This window comes from Protopterus annectens, chromosome 1.part0 (assembly GCF_019279795.1).
Source record: "Protopterus annectens isolate FY-2018-M chromosome 1.part0, PAN1.0, whole genome shotgun sequence".
In the NCBI taxonomy this organism is placed as follows: domain Eukaryota; kingdom Metazoa; phylum Chordata; order Ceratodontiformes; family Protopteridae; genus Protopterus; species Protopterus annectens.
This window is the reverse complement of record NC_056725.1, coordinates 1279190329-1279207311: the sequence shown is the minus strand read 5'-3', so window position 1 is coordinate 1279207311 and position 16983 is coordinate 1279190329.

Genomic DNA, 16983 nt, shown 5'->3' with positions numbered 1-16983 from the left:
AGTTTGCATTACTGGCTTTCAAGGATTTACTTCTTCCAGGGCAGGTGTTGATTCTAACAGACAACACAACTGTCATGTGGTACATCAACAAACAAGGGGAACACATTCTTATCCTCTATGCAGGCAAGCAATGATTTTGTGGGAGACTGCGTTAAGCTTGCAACTGAATCTTCAAGCAAGGTTTCTGCCAGGAGCACAGAACTCCTTAGCAGATGTGTTAAGCAGGCAAATCATGGATCCCCACAAGTGGAAACTGGATCTTCATGTATTTCAGACTTTGACAGTGTCCTGGGGAACTCCAGACATAGATCTGTTCGCTTCTCCACTAAACCACCAGTTGCCAAAGTTTTGCAAAAAGGTTTCATCTCACAGCCTGGAAAGTGGATGCTCTTTCTTTCAGTTGGGAAAATCTTCATGTGTATGCCTTTCCACCTCTGCCTCTCCTCCCAAAGGTACTCCTAAAGGTCAGACAGGACAAGCCAAGGATGATTTTAATAGCTCCAGATTGGCCTCGGCAGCACTGGTACCCATTGCTGAGGAGTCTGGTAAGGAAGCCTCCATGGCCCTTACCTTTGATTCCACACCTATTGTCTCAGAAGGACGGGCATCTACTCAATGTCAAGCTTCACTCTCTTCATCTAACAGCCTGGCATATTCTGTTTTGAACCATAGCAGGTCTCAGCTTCCTCAACAAGTTCTGAATGTGATTATGGAAGCCAGAAGACCTAGTACAAGGAAAGTGTACGCAGGGAAATGGAAGAGATTTTTATTTTGGTGTGCAGCAAAGGATTTGGATGTTTCTGAGCCAAATTTGAGTGTGGCTCTTCAATATCTTACTGAGTTATTGGACAAAGTTTTGTCTTTCTCTTCCATTAAGATTCATGCTGCAGCAATTTCAGCTCACTATGATTGTGACCCACCATTGTTTTCTCATCCTTTGTTTAAGCAATTTCTTAGAGGGCAAAGAATATAAGACCCCACGTGAGCTCCTACTCCTGCTTGGGACCTCAATTTTGTGTTGGAGAAACTTACTCTACAACCTTTTGAGCCTGCGGCTACTGCTGAATTGAAATACTTGTCATGGAAGACTGCTTTTTTGTTGGCCATTACTTCTGCAAGAAGGGTTTCTGAATTGCAGGCCCTTATGGCGGTTGAGCCTTTTTTGATTTTCCATAAGGATAGGGTATCATTACGTACTAATCCTTCCTTTATGCCTGAGGTGGTCTCTAGTGTGGCTTTAAACCAAACTATTCATTTGCCCACTTTTTATGCAGATCCCCAAAATAAGAGGGAAAAGATTTTGCACACTTTAGATGTACACAGGCAGTTGCGTTATTATTTAAGCAGGACTAAGGATTTTAGGCAGTCTCAGCAGTTGTTTGTTTCTTTTGCTTTGAGTTCTCAGGGCAAGCCTGTGTCAAAACAAACTATTTCTAAGTGGATTGGGTTTTGCATTGCATTTTGTTATTCCCATCATGGCAAGGAGATTCCAGCTGGGATCAGGCCTCATTCCACTAGGGCTACTGCCACTTCAACAGCATTTCTAAGGGGTGGCAACTAAGGATATTTTGGAGGCAGCTACTTGGAGTTCAGTGCATACTTTCTCTAAGCATTACCACCTTCCTCTCTACTCTAAATCTAGGGCTGGTTTTGCCACGGCTATTTTGCAGGGTATGTTGACAGCTCCAGCTTCTTTATGATTTGCCAGCCTCCCTTACCTCTGCTTTGGGATTCTACCCAAGTGTTAGGACTGCAGCAATGTGGGATGAAGAACATAGTACAGTTTTGTGCGCACCAGAAATGTAGATGTTCGAAGATCCACATTGCTGCAGTCCAATACCTCCCTCCTTCCCCTCTGTGTTTAGGGGTGGTTGTGTGGGTGGGGTTGTACTTTGTAAATTGTATATATTGTATATATATTTGGTACAGGAGTGTTTGGTGTTTTTTGGTTGTGGCCTTATCTTTTTAGGGTCTTCTGACATCTGGGGCAAGAAAAGACTGAGGATATGACGTCGGTCATGCGCATTTGTACCCTGACGTCCTGACGTCAGACTAATGCGCCCTGACCGACGTCAGCCTTATACTTTGGTATTCGGGCCGACTGGGACAGCGGACTACCCAAGTGTTAGGACTGCAGCAATGTGGATCTTCGAACATCTACATTTATGGTAGGTACAAAACTGTACTTTTACACTCTCCTTCTTAGACTAACAGACATCGTTTCACTGGAAACATTACAAAGTATTCCACTTCGGAAATCTGGTTGCGATAATACTTAACCACCATTTTTTTTCTTATTCCTTCTGACAGGATTCTCAATAACCAAGACCTGGAATACATTACCTCTATTCATTAGAACAGCAAAAAATCCCTCCCATTTCAAAACTTTCCTTTGTAACCACCTGTCCTCATGCTGGATGTGTAATTGTACCACCCCCCCCCTAAAAAATGTGTACTCCTTATCTTTGCCAACACTGTCTTTTGTGTAAGGTAGTAGTACTATAAGAGAGTTTATAGATCCAATAAGCTAAGGCGATACTCATTTTTTCTGCTGATTGTTTAAGATTGGACACACTCAACAATTTGTACATATTTATTTATGTAATTGCTTTTCAATTTCTGTAATTTTATTATTGTAATTTTAACTATTATATTTCTGTACTGTGGAGCGTTTCTCCCCAGGCCTCCACTGAAAATAGGTTCTGTTAGGCCCAGTGAACTCTCCCAGTAAACAAAAAGCAAATAAATAAATTGTTTTCCTGGACTGTCTGCTGGACACCTCAGTTCAAAGAGCTTTTTTTCCATGGTAAAAAAAAAAAAAAAGATCTGTATTGAGATCTGTTCATGAGGTTTTTCACTCAATTCCTCAGGATTCAGGGTCTCATGGCATCTGTGATGCTCGTCATACCTTTTGCAGGACTCCACATGAGAAAGATACAGTGGTACCTGAAATTGCTGTCCCAACATAAACTTCCCTTGACTTTTAAGATTACAGTTTTTAGATTTGTGAAAATGGAGATTATGTGGTGAAGACACCAAACTTCTCAGAATCTCCCATTCTGCCCTCCTGCTCCAGCATAGCCAGCAGCAGACAGCATTTTCTTAGAGAGCAGTGTCAATGGGAATAAAAGTGCAGAGTCTGTGAAACAAAAGAGACAGGCCAAAACAAACAAACATAAAAGAGATGTTAGCTCTATTAAATGCTGTCAGCTCTATGAGCATTTCACAAGTGTTTACAGACAACACCACAGTAATATGGTACACGAGCAAGTAAGGGGGGACCAGATCGTACACTCTGTGCAAACTAGCCTTAGTAGCCTGGAATATAGCTTCACAGCACAGTCTCACTTAACAAGCATATTACATTCTGTCAGAGCAAAAATGTGTAGCAGACAAGCTGAGCAGGAGCAGGACGTACCCTCACAAATGGAAGCTGAATCAAAAGAGCTTCCAAGATTTGATCCATCTGTGGGGAACACCTCAAATAAATCTATTTGCCTCTACTCTAAACAATTAATTGACAACTTTCTGCTCCACGACTGCATGCAAGAAGGCCTTGAAGATGTATGCCGTTTCTTTTTTTCTTTTCTTTTCCTTGGATAGGAATGTTCTTGTATGCTTTTCTGCATTTCCTTTAATATCAAGGGTATTTCTGAAGTTTTAGATGGACTCTCCAAAGTTCATTGTTGCAACTCTTGGATGTTCCTCATATAGATCACTGCTGCAATAGCCTTAGCTATATGGGTTATATCTTGCAAGGTATATAACAACCAACATGCTTCCAAAGCTTCAGGAAAATTTCATGCAGTCAAACTGCTAGGCAGCTTGAACTGAACTACCTAAAAATACAGGTTTGAGTGCCAGGCCCTCCAGAGCTTTCTTGTCATTGAAGAGAGTGCTCCTTAGTGGGTTTTCAAGAATTGATGGTCAGCCTGTACTGAACTTTTGCTAAGCAGGTAAGTTCCCCTTGGAGAAAAACCTTTCTACATAAAACATTTATCATTTTAATGTACTTTCCTGCTTAGGAAAGTTATTTTTAATTTAGGAGTTTGCATTTGAATGGACTGTCATCAGACTTGACTGTACTTTTAAATGGCAGTGCACTTTTTCCCTGTCAGTTTAAAAGTTGGTTAAAGTACTTGAAAACTTTTTTTCTGTGGAAAAAGAGTGATTATTTTACTTTTTGGGGCTGGCAAAGTGTGTTAAAGTGCTTTTTACTGTGTTTTTGTGAAGAAAAAAAGAGACTTACATTTTTACTGGCTTATACTACTTTTTCCCCAGGAGAGATGCACCAGTTTTGGTTTGACCATGGAACAAATGACCGGTCCCATCATCAGTTTTTCTTCCAGCCACAAAAAGAAAAAGTGAAGGTAATATTCTTTGTTACCACAGCAGGCTAGCAATTTGCCTCAGCTACAGGTAGGTGAGTGTGCTGTGGTCAAAGCTGGTTCCTCCGACCACTCATCTTTTACCCCTGATCACTCTTTTGTAGCACTTACAGTCACTATAGACCAGGGGTGAGCCACTTGCTCTGCAGCTGTTGGGGTCCCCTCAATGGCCAAGGAAGATCCACTAACTGACTCTTTTCCCTGTTTAGTCAAAATGTTGTGACCATCCCGGGTGAAGCTGCTACTTCCAATAACAACACTTTTGGCTCCTTTTTCCTGTAAAAAATAAAAATAAAAAGAAAAAATATTTATCTGTTCTCCTTCAAATTTCTCTAGACAGGAGTAGTTTACTAGATCTGGCTCAGGGCTTAATTCAGGCTATTAATTCTTCTTACAAGGAGGCTTCTGGTTATATAGATCTATATCTGTAGCTAAGTTAGCAGAGAGAGATAGTACTAGTACTCTGAGGAAAGGTAAAAAAGTAAAGCTGCAAAGGTACAAGACAACAGAAGGGAAAAAAAAATATATATATATATATATATATATATATACATATATATATGTGTGTGTGTATGTGTGTGTATATATATATATATATATATATATATATATATATATATGTATGTATATGTGGATATATCTATTGTGGATGCGCTTGTATGACTTTACAGAGCCTTTCAATGCAGCCTTTGTAAGTGCCCCCATGATGGTTTGACACTTTTTGGACCCAAAGTCAAGGACACATTCTCTACAAGTTAGCAAGACAGGAAAATCCTCTCTGCCATACGAATGTGGTCTCAAGGGTTCTGTCTGGGCACTTCTGCAGATAGACCCCTCCCCATGGCAGAGGGGGAATTCTAATATTGGACATCATCCATGCTGCAGAGGAGGTAGAAGAAATTAAGGATTCAGGGGGTCTGTTCTCTTTACCAACAAAAATTCAGAACTTACTGAAGATTCTTTTAGTGCCAAAAGAGAATGAATGAGGACCTCAGGCCAATTTTGGACCTCAGCCATCTCAAGTCAGTATGTCAAATACACAAAGTTCCAGATGGTCATGGTACAATCCATCCTCCCTCTGTTGAGAAAGGATGACTGGCTGTGCTCGATAAATGTTCAGGATGCATACTACCACATCATGATGGACAGGCAAACCAGAAGGTTTCTCTGCTTCCAGCTGGAGACCAGTTACTTCCAGTTCAGAGCTCTGCTCACCAAGTGTTTAGCAGTGGTCGCATCTCATCTCAGACTACAAGGGTTCCAAGTGTTCCACTACCTGGATGACTGGCGCATTACCACGCCAACCAGGTCTGTTCTGGTTTGGGTTAGAAACTACTTGCTCCATCCTTGCTCCCTGTTGGGCATAACAGTGAATCAGGATAAATCTCATTTTTCTCCTGTACAGACTTTGGAATTTAAAGGAGCTCACTTAGATACCACTACACAGATAGCAAGGCTGACAGGGAACAGACTGTCCACCCTTCACATCCAGGCCCTACTGCTTCTGTTTCACCAAATGCTGACAGCCAGATTGGTTCTTCAACTGCTGATGTCAGTGGCATCTTCCATTACCATAGTTTCTTTGCCGAGATATAACATGAGAGTTCTTCAGTGGGCACTTACAGTTCAATGGTCCATCAGATTTCGACCCATGAGCTTTTGGGTTTGTTTGGCAAACATTTGCAGGACTCACATAATGTGGTGGATTCAATCTCCTGAGATTCCCCAAGGTCATCCATTTGATCCTTCCCCTCCCAAAGCCATGCTGACCAAGGATGCTTCCCAACTTGGGTGGGGGAGACATTACATGGAAATAATAGTCCATGGCATGTGGTCTCAGTCAGAGGCCAGGCTTCACATTAATAGCTTAAGAGATGAGGGCAGTCCTCCTAGTGTTGCAGGCCTTTCTGGTTGTCCTTCCTGTAGGGATGTTTTCTATCCAGACTGATAACATGTCAGTAGTCTGCTACATCAACAAACAAGGGGGAACACGTTCCTACCCTTTGTGTCAAGAAGTAATAAGAGTGTGGCAGTGGGAGATATCTTCCAACCACTTTTTGATAGCAATGCATATACCAGGAAGGTCCAACATTTTGGAGGACAAGTTGAGCAAATATATCCTGCTACTTCACGAGTGGTCCCTCAACCCGAAAGTGCTAGAACAAATTTTTCATCAGTGGGGCCAATCATGCTGTGATCGCTTTTCCTCTCCCATGAACTCTTAATGCAGCAGGTTCCTTGCCTTGATCTCCTTGGAGGGGGAGTCACCAAGGGATGCTCTGATGTATGCCTAACCTCCTGGTCTTCTCTATGCCTCCAACACTGATCCTGAAATTTCTGCAGAAAGCACTGCAGAGGAAGATCAAGTTCATCTTCATTACACATTTCTGTCCTCAAAAGGTATGGTTTCCCTTCATCTGGCCTCATTTGATACACCACCTTGATTGCTTATCTATGATCTGAGTCTTCTTTCTCACCCATCTGGAATGCCTCATCAGGACTTCCAGTCCTCAAGCTTACTGCATGGTTTCCTCCACTTCCTATGATGACTAGTCAGTCCAGCCTCTCTTCACAAGTGATCCACGTTCTCATGTTTTCCCAGAGAATATTTACCAGAAAAATCTGTAAGAGTAAGTGGAAAAGATTTTCTCTTTGGGCCTCCCAAAGGAATATGGATGATTTTTGGGCACCTATTCCTGCAGATAAACTTCTAATTCCCATCTTTCACAATGGGGCTAGTTACTCCACTGTTAAGGTACAGTTAGTGGATATTTCAGATTTTTATAATGGAGATAACTATGGTACCTTACTGACTCTAAAACTAAGTAAACCTTTCCTATCTGGTACTTTCCTTCTTAGGCACCCTCTTAAGGATCTTATCTCTCCTTGCAATGTGACCATTTTACTCTAAGCTTTAGCTCGGCCAATCTTTGAACCTGCTACTAAGGTAGACATTAAATTTTTAACTTGGAAACACTCTATCTGATATTGTTAATCCTTGTTCATTCCTTACGTATGGGTATCGGTTCCGAGCTCAGAACTGAGCCGGCCATTTTCCAAGCTCACGTCAGCTTCAAACTCTCAAGCTAAACTCTTACCCACAATTCCCATCTCCCTGTTACCTCAGATTTAGTTTGCCTTGTTGCCATCCGGTCGTGTCAAGCTACTTCTCTTGAGCTAAGTACAGTCAATTGTCTAATTGCTTTTCAAATTACTTTTCTGTCAGAAAAGTTGATATTATATTGTCTCTTGCCCTAGCATTCATTTTTTTCCTCAGGTTTTTTCTGTCCTTTACTTTCCCTTGTTACCATGAGGTAATTTCTCCTTACCATCGTTGGCAATCCCTTTCCTTTTCTCTTTTTCATACCTTTGGGAACTCTCTTGTACCATTGTTGGTACATTTCTATTTGTTAATATGGTACATAAAAAGGGTAGCCCGGGGTTTAAGTGGTGTTCTGATTGTGGACACAAACTGCCTACTTCTGATGCACACTCTTTTTGTGTTTATTGTTTGGGAGCTTCCCATTTATCTGTTGAACCACCTTGTACTATATTTGAAAACTTTTCTAAGAGAACTTTGTTAGAAAGAAAAAATAAGCTGATACTGAAGGGACTTCTAAAATCTCCCTTTTCAGAGGCTATTTCTGGGTCATAGGTCTCAACCCCTCCTAAAGCCCATAAGAAAATGGATGTTTCTACTAAGGCTAAATCCTTGCCTTTGTCCCCGGCTGGGGACTCTCACCAACCAAAATCTAAAAAGGCTAAAATTTTGGCTCCGGAGCTCTCTGTCAGCCCCAGTGCTTTCAGTGCCCAGACCTTCGGCACCAAGGTATTTGGCTCCATTAGAGATTTTGGCTCCATCCTCTCCTGCAGCCTTCTACATATCGGCACCGAGGGGCTCCTCGGTTCAGACCTTTACCACTATTTTGGCACCGACTGTTCAGTCGGTGCAGACCTTGACCGCGTCGGCTCCTAGATCTTCCTCGGAACCGAGGCCTTTATTACTGACTCCAGTTTTGGCACCGACATCCACTTCGGCACTGATCCCTGTGTCGGTGCAGACAATGACATCAGCACCGATGACTTCTTTGGTGCAGACCACAGTTGTTCAGTCTTTCTCGGCACCATTGTCCTCGGTGCGGTCAGATGAGATTGGCACCGAGTTTGCCTCTTTTGTGGACAGGCCTGTGTCCCCCAGTTTCTGTGAGGTCCACTAGAAGTCTTTCTGAACATGATGTGTTGCATCTTGTGGACCAGGCATTCTTGGCCAGAGGTATTCCACCCCCCAGGAACTATCCTTCCTTGGGAGGTGATCATCCATCTCCAAAGACACCTTCTTATTCTCCTCCTTCATTGCCTTTGAAGTCCATGGATATAGTACAGTCTTCCCCTTCTGCGGTTCCCTTTATGGATCTCACTAAGGAACCGCAGTGGCCTTCGTGGCAGGATAGTTTTGCTATGACCCAGGATGTCAGCTGTGACACTCACAGCTTGCTGCTCCACAGCCATCCAGGGACTCCGAGTCGGCAGGCTGAGCCACTTAAAGGAGGAGTGCCCCCTGTCCTTGACATACACTCCTCTCCAGGTGGACCAGCCTTCCAACTGATGGAGAAGGCTTTCGCTGCTGCTTGTGATACTGGACTGTCTATACTTCCACCCTCCTCTGGTACACTGGTTTCACAAGTTGCACCTAACGGACACTGGGTGCAAGGGCCTCAGGACATATTCCCTCAGGAATTCCTTTTTCCGTTGTCTTCCCCAGTTTCTCCCACTGAGGAGGTCCACCGGAGAAGTTCATGTAAGAGGAAGCACATGGACTCCACAGAGGAGTCTGTCACCAAAGTCACAGATTTTGATGAGGGGGAAGGATCCCCTCGGTCATCCTCTGAGGTATCCTTTGACGATATCCTTGAAATCCTGAAACAGAGAGGTGACTGGCAGCCCTCTAATCCGACCCCTGAGGAATCTGTGTTCCTGCAGGCTTTTCGCGCCCAGCCCCCTACCTCCTGGGGTACTCCACCTGCCGATGAACTTGTCAAGTTCATCGTGCAGCGTGCTTGGAAGGCCCCTGATACTGCTGAAGCTATTCCCCGGAGGACAAATAAGATCTTGTCCCCTCCTGCTTCAGATCCCCATTGGTCCAAAGGTCTTCCTGTAGATGCTTTGGTGGTGGCAGCTGCAACAAAAAAGGATCTGGCGGAAGAAGAAAGCCAGACTGTCCATCCACCTAACAGAGAGTCCCGGGCCCTGGACAGAATAGGAAAGCGCACTTTTGCTTCAGCGACCTTTGCTACCAGGTCCCTGAATTTTATAGCACATTTTACCAGGCTTCAAAGGGATCTGGTTTCTGAGCTGTCTGAAACCTTGGCTGGTGCAGTGTCTGATGAGGTCCGTGACAAAGTGGCCTCTCAGCTGGCCACCATTGAGTCTATATCTAACTCCTCTATGTGATTGATATCTCACACATCAGAAGGAGCAGCTAGACCGGCGGATTTAGCTGTGGTCTTGAGACGACACACCTGGATGTGCTTGTGCAACTTTGCGGAACCTTTTAAGTCTTCCTTTCTTAATGCCCCCATTGAGCCCTCCTCGTTGTTTGGGCCCAAAGTTAAAAGCACACTGGCCAGATGTGAACAAGATGGTAAGACCCTTTCTGCCATAGGTGTCCATTATTCTTCCCCTCAACATGCTTTCTCCCAAAACCAAAACAGTGGGAAGATATGGTTCAAGAAATCTCAGGGTCCTTTCTGTGACACACAGGCAGAGTTCTCCCCCAGAGGCAGAGGGGGAAACTCACAGGGAAGACGCTCCTTTCAGGGCAGAGGGTGACCGTGTAACCAGGGTTCCAGGGATTCTTTCCCTGGCCAATCCTGCCAGCGCTCCTGAAGAGCGACCCAACTCCTTTCCTCTGGAGTTGGTTGGGGGATGTTTCTCCTTGTACCCTTCTGCCTGGCTAACCATCACCACCGATTCTTGGGTACAAAGGATTATAATCAGAGGTTATCATATCCCCTTCGATCTTTGTCCTGTCCCTTCAAAAAATCTTCCAGATGTTCCACCCAGTCAAAGGGAAGAAGCAGCACTAGAGATAGAAAAGCTGCTAAGAAAAAGAGTCATCCAAATAGTCCCTCCATACCAGATAGGATCCGGATTCTACTCGAGACTATTTTTGGTGCCAAAGAAAACCAGGGACTGGAGACCAATTTTGGATCTCAGTGTATTGAACAAATTTGTGAGACTACAAAAATTCCGGATGGTCACTACACAGTCTATCCTCCCGCTTTTGGAAAAAGACGATTGGATGTGCTCTATAGATCTTCAAGATGCGTACTACCACATAAAGGTGGACAGGCCATCAAGAAGATTTCTGCACTTCCGTGCAGGAGCCAGTCACTACCAGTTCAGAGTACTGCCCTTTGGACTCTCTACAGCCCCCCAGAGTGTTCACAAAGTGCATGGCAGTTGTCACAGCTCACTTGCGACTTCAAGGATTCCAGGTGTTTCCGTACCTAGACGACTGGTTCATTTCCGCCCCCACCAGACATCTACTGGAAAAAGCCTTGGCATACTCTCTCCTCGCTGCTCAAAGGCTAGGCATAACCATAAACTGGCAGAAGTCCAATCTCACCCCATCTCAGTCGACAAAATTAATAGAGGTTATATTGGACACAAAAAACTGCAGAGCTGCTATTCCAGAGCACAGAATTTTAAGGATAAAGCAACAACTTCTTCCAATCCTTTCAAAGGAAATATCCATGGCTCACTCAGTTCTACAGCTGTTGGGTTACATGGCAGCCTCCATCACCATTGTTCCCCTGGCCAGGTTTCACATGAGGCTTCTACAATGACTACTGCTCACCCAGTGGTATCCTTTTCAGCATCCTCTTTCAGCCATGATTCGAGTAACCCTCAGGTGCAAACAGGATTTAAATTGGTGGATGACACACAATCTCTCTCAATGCTCTCGCCCCTTTTTTCCCCAGCAACCCAAGGCCACAGTGACTGATGGGGTGGGAGGGGCTATGTCAGGGATAGACAGTCCAAGGCACTTGGTCCCAACCGGAGGCCCATCTGCATATAAATGTTCCAGAGCTGAGGGCATTGCTTCTGGTGTTGCAAGCATTCCATCCCCTGCTGCCGTCTGGGACAATTGCGATTCAATCAGACAACAAGGTGGTGGCCTGGTACATCAACAAGCAAGGTGGAACCATATCTTACCCCCTTTGTCGAGAGGTCATGAGGATATGGCAGTGGGCGATGGCTACCAACCATTTTCTTCTAGCAACGCACATTCCTGGGAGTTCCAACGTGATAGCAGACAGGCTCAGCAGGTGCATTCTGCAACCTCATGAGTGGTCCCTGAATCCCTTGATAGCGGCGGAGATCTTCCACCATTGGGGCTGTCTTTGCATCCCTGGCCAGCTACAAATGCAGCAACTACTTCGCCCTGATTTCCCCTACGGGACAGTCACCCAGGGACGCTCTAGTCCACGATTGGCCCTCTGGTCTTCTCTACGCATTTCCGCCCTTTCCTCTCATTCCCCTGTTTCTGAAGAAAGCCCGGCGGTTGAAGAGCAAGGTAATCCTCATAGCACCATATTGGCCATGACAGATTTGGTTCCCATTCCTTTGGCCTCACCTATTAGATCGACCATGGATCCTCCATCCAATCCCGGAGTTGATCTCACACCCACAGAACCTGATTCATCTCAACCTGAACAGCCTGAAGCTAATGGCTTGGCTACTCCAATTCCCTTGATTGCCAGGCAGAATGATCTTTCTTTACCAGTACGTGATATTCTCATTGCTTCTCATAAGTCTTCCACTAGAATTACTTATCTGAGCAAGTGGAAAAGATTTACCTGTTGGCTGAAAGATAAACAAGTAGACTCTTTTTCAGCACCAGTGTCAATAATACTAGACTATCTGGCCGACCTGTTTCAGTCGGGTCTATCGGCCTCTACCATTAGAGTTCATTTGGATGCAATTTCTAATTTTCATGCGGCTGTCCAAGATTCCTCTCTTATGTCCCATAAATTGTGTAAGACTTTCATAAAAGGTGTGAATCATCTGAAGCCACCTTTTAGAGAACCTATTCAACCATGGGATTTATCATTAGTGCTACAAGCTCTGACAATGGCACCTTTTGAACCAGCCTTTTCTTGCGACCTCAAGTATTTGTCATGGAAAACCTTGTTTTTGGTCGCTATTACTTCTGCCAGACGTATTTCTGAACTTCAAGCTTTATGTATCAAGATTTTTCATAGAGATAGGGTGTCTCTGAGAACTAATCCGTCATTTCTGCCTAAAGTGATCTCTGAAATGTCCATTAATCAAGCCATTGAATTGCCAGTTTTCTTCCCCAACCATTCAAACAGAAGAGAGTATTGCCTACATACCCTTGATATACACAGGCAAATCCGTTTTTACCTTAACAGGACTAAACCCTTTTGTAAATCTGACCAGTTATTTTTGGCCTTTTCTGGATCTAGATTAGGATCGGCTGTTGCTAAGGTCACATTAGCTAGATGGTTGAAGGACTGTGTGACCTTTATTTACACACAACGTAATATCTCGTTGCCTACTACCATGAAAGCTCATTCAACAAGGTCGGTGGCAACGTCTGCTGCCTTCCATGCCAAAGTTTCTTTACATGACATCTGTGCAGCTGCAACTTGGGCTACGCCTCATACCTTCATCAATCATTACAAGTTGGATTTGGCCTCCATTGGAAGAGCATTTTTGGTTCTATGGTGCTCAGGAATATCCTTCCATGAGAGCCTCCCAGGAACAGAGGTAGCTGGGGACTCTGTCCCATACGTAAGGAATGAACGAGGACTAACAATATCAGATAAAGAAGTTATGTCTTACCATAACGTTCCATCTGTATTGTTGATCCTCGTTCATTCATTACGACCCTCCCTCCTTCCCCCTCCTATGGTTTCTAGTGGATCTCACCATCCAGTTCCCTTAGGTTATTTGACCAGAGGTAGCCTCTACCTTCTTTAACTTGCAAACTCAATCTGAGGTAACAGGGAGAGGGGAATTGTGGGTAAGAGTTTAGCTTGAGAGTTTGAAGCTGACGCGAGCTTGGAAAATGGCCAGCTCAGTTCCGAGCTCGGAACTGATACCCATACATAATGACAGAACGAGGATCAACAATACAGATGGAACGTTATGGTAAGATATAACTTCTTTTTCTTGTTACTATTACTTCATAACAAAGAGCATCGGAACTTCAAGCTCCGTCATGCAAACTTCTGTTCATTATCTTTCACAGGGATAGGGTATCCTTATGTACTAATCCATCTTTAGCTACAGAGACCTCTTTCAACCAATGCATCAGTCTATCAGTTTTTCTTAACTTTTTTCAAATAAAGGAGAATATAGGCTTCATTTGTTGGGCATATATCACCAGCTATGCTTCTACCTCCATCTTATCAAAACATTTAGGAAGATTGTCTCTTTTTCCAAAGCCAAGATGGATCATTGTGTTTCATAAGTATCTTTAGCTAGATGGTTAGCTGACTGCATCTCTTGTGTGTATAAGGAAAAAGGCCTTCTTTTCCGGGGCCTCAATTAATGATATTTGTATTTCTGCTACCTAGTATAACATTCACACTTTATGAAACATTTGAATGGTAGCAGTGGCTACTTTAGGTTTACACATTCTTGGGACTTTCTGAGTATTAGTTACTTGGATGTTAAGACTTCCCAATGGCACAACAAATTCATTTTCAACCTTTATAGGAAAGAAACCTTTTGTAATGCTTACCTGCACTATAGTAGCAACCATCCGTACCATCAGAAGAAAGGACTGGTAAAAGGTCATGCCATACGGGTGGCAAGAATGACCTCTGATATTAAAGAACTGGACCAGAAGTTTGACATACTGAAGAAAATGTTTATAGAAAGGAAATATCCCCAGAAGATGGTGGATAGTATTTTTGAAGAAGTAAGGAAAGGTTGGGATACCAAGTATCCACCCCATTAGGGATGGATTTTACTAATCAAGATAGGAACAAGGGAGACAACAAATACAAAAAAGCCCTAGTATTAGAACACAATGTTTATTCCCTAGAGATTAGGGAAGTTATAAAGAAGAACTGGAGTATTTTTAAGGTTAATAATGAAGTTTCCCAGTTGGTTGGGCCTGAACCCCTTTTTGTAAGCAAAACTGGTAGGAACTTTAAATATATCTTAGAAAACGTTAAACAGACAAAAATGTTGGCACTGGTACCACATCTTGTGGTAGTTGTGCATATTGTATGTACATTATGAAAGAGAAAATGTTTTTGGACAATGTTTTGCATACTAAGGTTTCCTTTGTGAAAGGGAATTGTAATACCAACAAACTAGTGTACCTAGCTAAATGTGACAGTTGCTCAGGATACTATGTTGCAAAGAAGAGCTTTGAAATCAAGAATTTATGAGCACCTTTATGAGATCAGGAAGAAAAGGAAGTTAATGCATTGTACAGGCACTCTGTTGTGTGTAGTAATTTTGTTAAGTTTAGCTTTGGTATACTGGAAAAGTGCAGATTCATTCCAGGGGTGGTGATTGGTAAAGACATTTGTTAAAAAGAGAACTTGTCTGGCAGTTGCAATTAAATGCATCATCCCCCCCAGGTCTGAATTACCAAGTATCTCTCAAACCCATACTGAGTGAAAAAGCAGATTTGTTAACATACATTTTAAAGGAATTCAACATGATTTTTATGTATTTTTATTTATGTTTCATAGTTTATTCTATTTTGAAAAATGTTTTTGCAAGTACTTGTGATAGGAATAGGTACTTTGTACACCTTTAACACGGGATTTTTTTAATTAGTAGCATTTCATGATTGGTTGATGAACTTCAGCTAGTTTATAAGTAAAATGATGAACGTGAGTGTATTTTATCTGAAGAAGTCTCCATGAGAGATGAAAGCACTTATGTCATGTGTTTTAACTAATAAAAATAATAGTATTTTATTCACGTTGAAGTCCGGTTCATTTCTACTTTTTTTACTGGTTTGATGAAGTTTGGGACTTTTTTTAGTCACTCTTCAAGAAGGCCTGTCTCTGACTAACAAATGGTTCCAAAGCCATGGTCTTAAATTCAATGTTAAGAAATGCATAATTGAACCCATTGGGAAGTCAACCATCCCGGATTATTATCATGTTGCTAATACGCCCCTAAGAGTTGACCCAGTGGTCAGGGATCTAGGTACACACACACATACAGTACCTTTACCTTCAACCACCATGTGGCCACAGTGGTAAGGAAATCCTTTTATGTTGTGCAATTTATAACGGCGTGGCATTTAGGTCCAAAGAGGTCATTATCCCACAGTAGTCTGCCCTTATCAGACCAATCATAGAGTACAGTGCTCCTTTTGGTATGTACCTGACCAGGCATGTGCAGTAAGTAGAGTGATCTCAGAGGTTCCTTCCAAAACTAATACAAAGCATAACAAACCTGCCTAATGCAGAGTGCCTTAAAGCCCTTTCCTTCTGCTTAGTCTCCTACAGATTGCTTAGGGGTGATCTATGCCTGGCTTGCAAGGCATCCACAAACCCCACACTTACCAATCTCTTGCATAGTCATAAGTCAAACAGTACCAGAAATACAAGACCTAGTGACCTTAATTTTGTCTGTAACATAAACAGAACATGCTGGAGAGACAGCTGTGTCCCAGAGACTGCCCTTCCTATAGGACAGGCTTTCCATCCATGTGAAGATGAGCTTGTCTGCTACCCAGTTTAAGTGCAACCTAGGCCAGTGGATAGGGAATAGGAAATTTATGCCAAGCCTGGCACCCATGTCCCTTATGGACAAAGGTAGCTTATAAAATGCCTGCCCCTCAGTGTCCTGTTTGGGTACAGGACATCATTTTTCTTTCTTGAAAACTTGGCTAGGCTTAGAAAGACCCCCCCCCCCCCCAGGTCATTAGCCTAGTCACAATCTATCAATCTATAAAATTGTGCTTCAGGCAGGACTCCATGCAAGAAGACCAGGAAAACAGGTGTTTTGTTTCCTTTTCCTTGGACAGGAATATTCCTGTATGCTTTTCCACCCTTTCCACTGATATCTAGGGTACGTCTGGAGATTCAGAAGGAATCTCCTAAGATCATTATTCAGACTCCCTTCTGGCTCAGGCAACAGTGTTTCTACCTTCTTTTGGAAATGGGTAGGGGTAATCATCTCAAGCTCCCTTGCAGACTAGATCTACTCACACAAGAACAGGGGAGTTTGATATACCCCAGCCCCAATCAACTTCAGCTGACTGCATGATTGATGGAATCTTAATTCTCTTTAGGCACTTGTCTGCTGAGGATGTGCAGCAGGTACTAATGGAGACAAGAAAGCCCACACCTAGAAAATGGGAAAGTTTGTTTTACTGATGCCAGTAAAACAACAACCACCCATTCAGAGCTAATGTTTCAGTGGTTTTACAATGTTTGTGTGAGTTACTATCCTATGGTCTTTCTTACTTCACCATCAATGTTAAGTTATCAGCCATTTCAACATCTGCCCATGGATCCTCCTCTTTCAAAGCATTCTCACATCGAAATTTTTTTTGTAAGGGGTTTTGCATAAGAGGTCTCCAAGA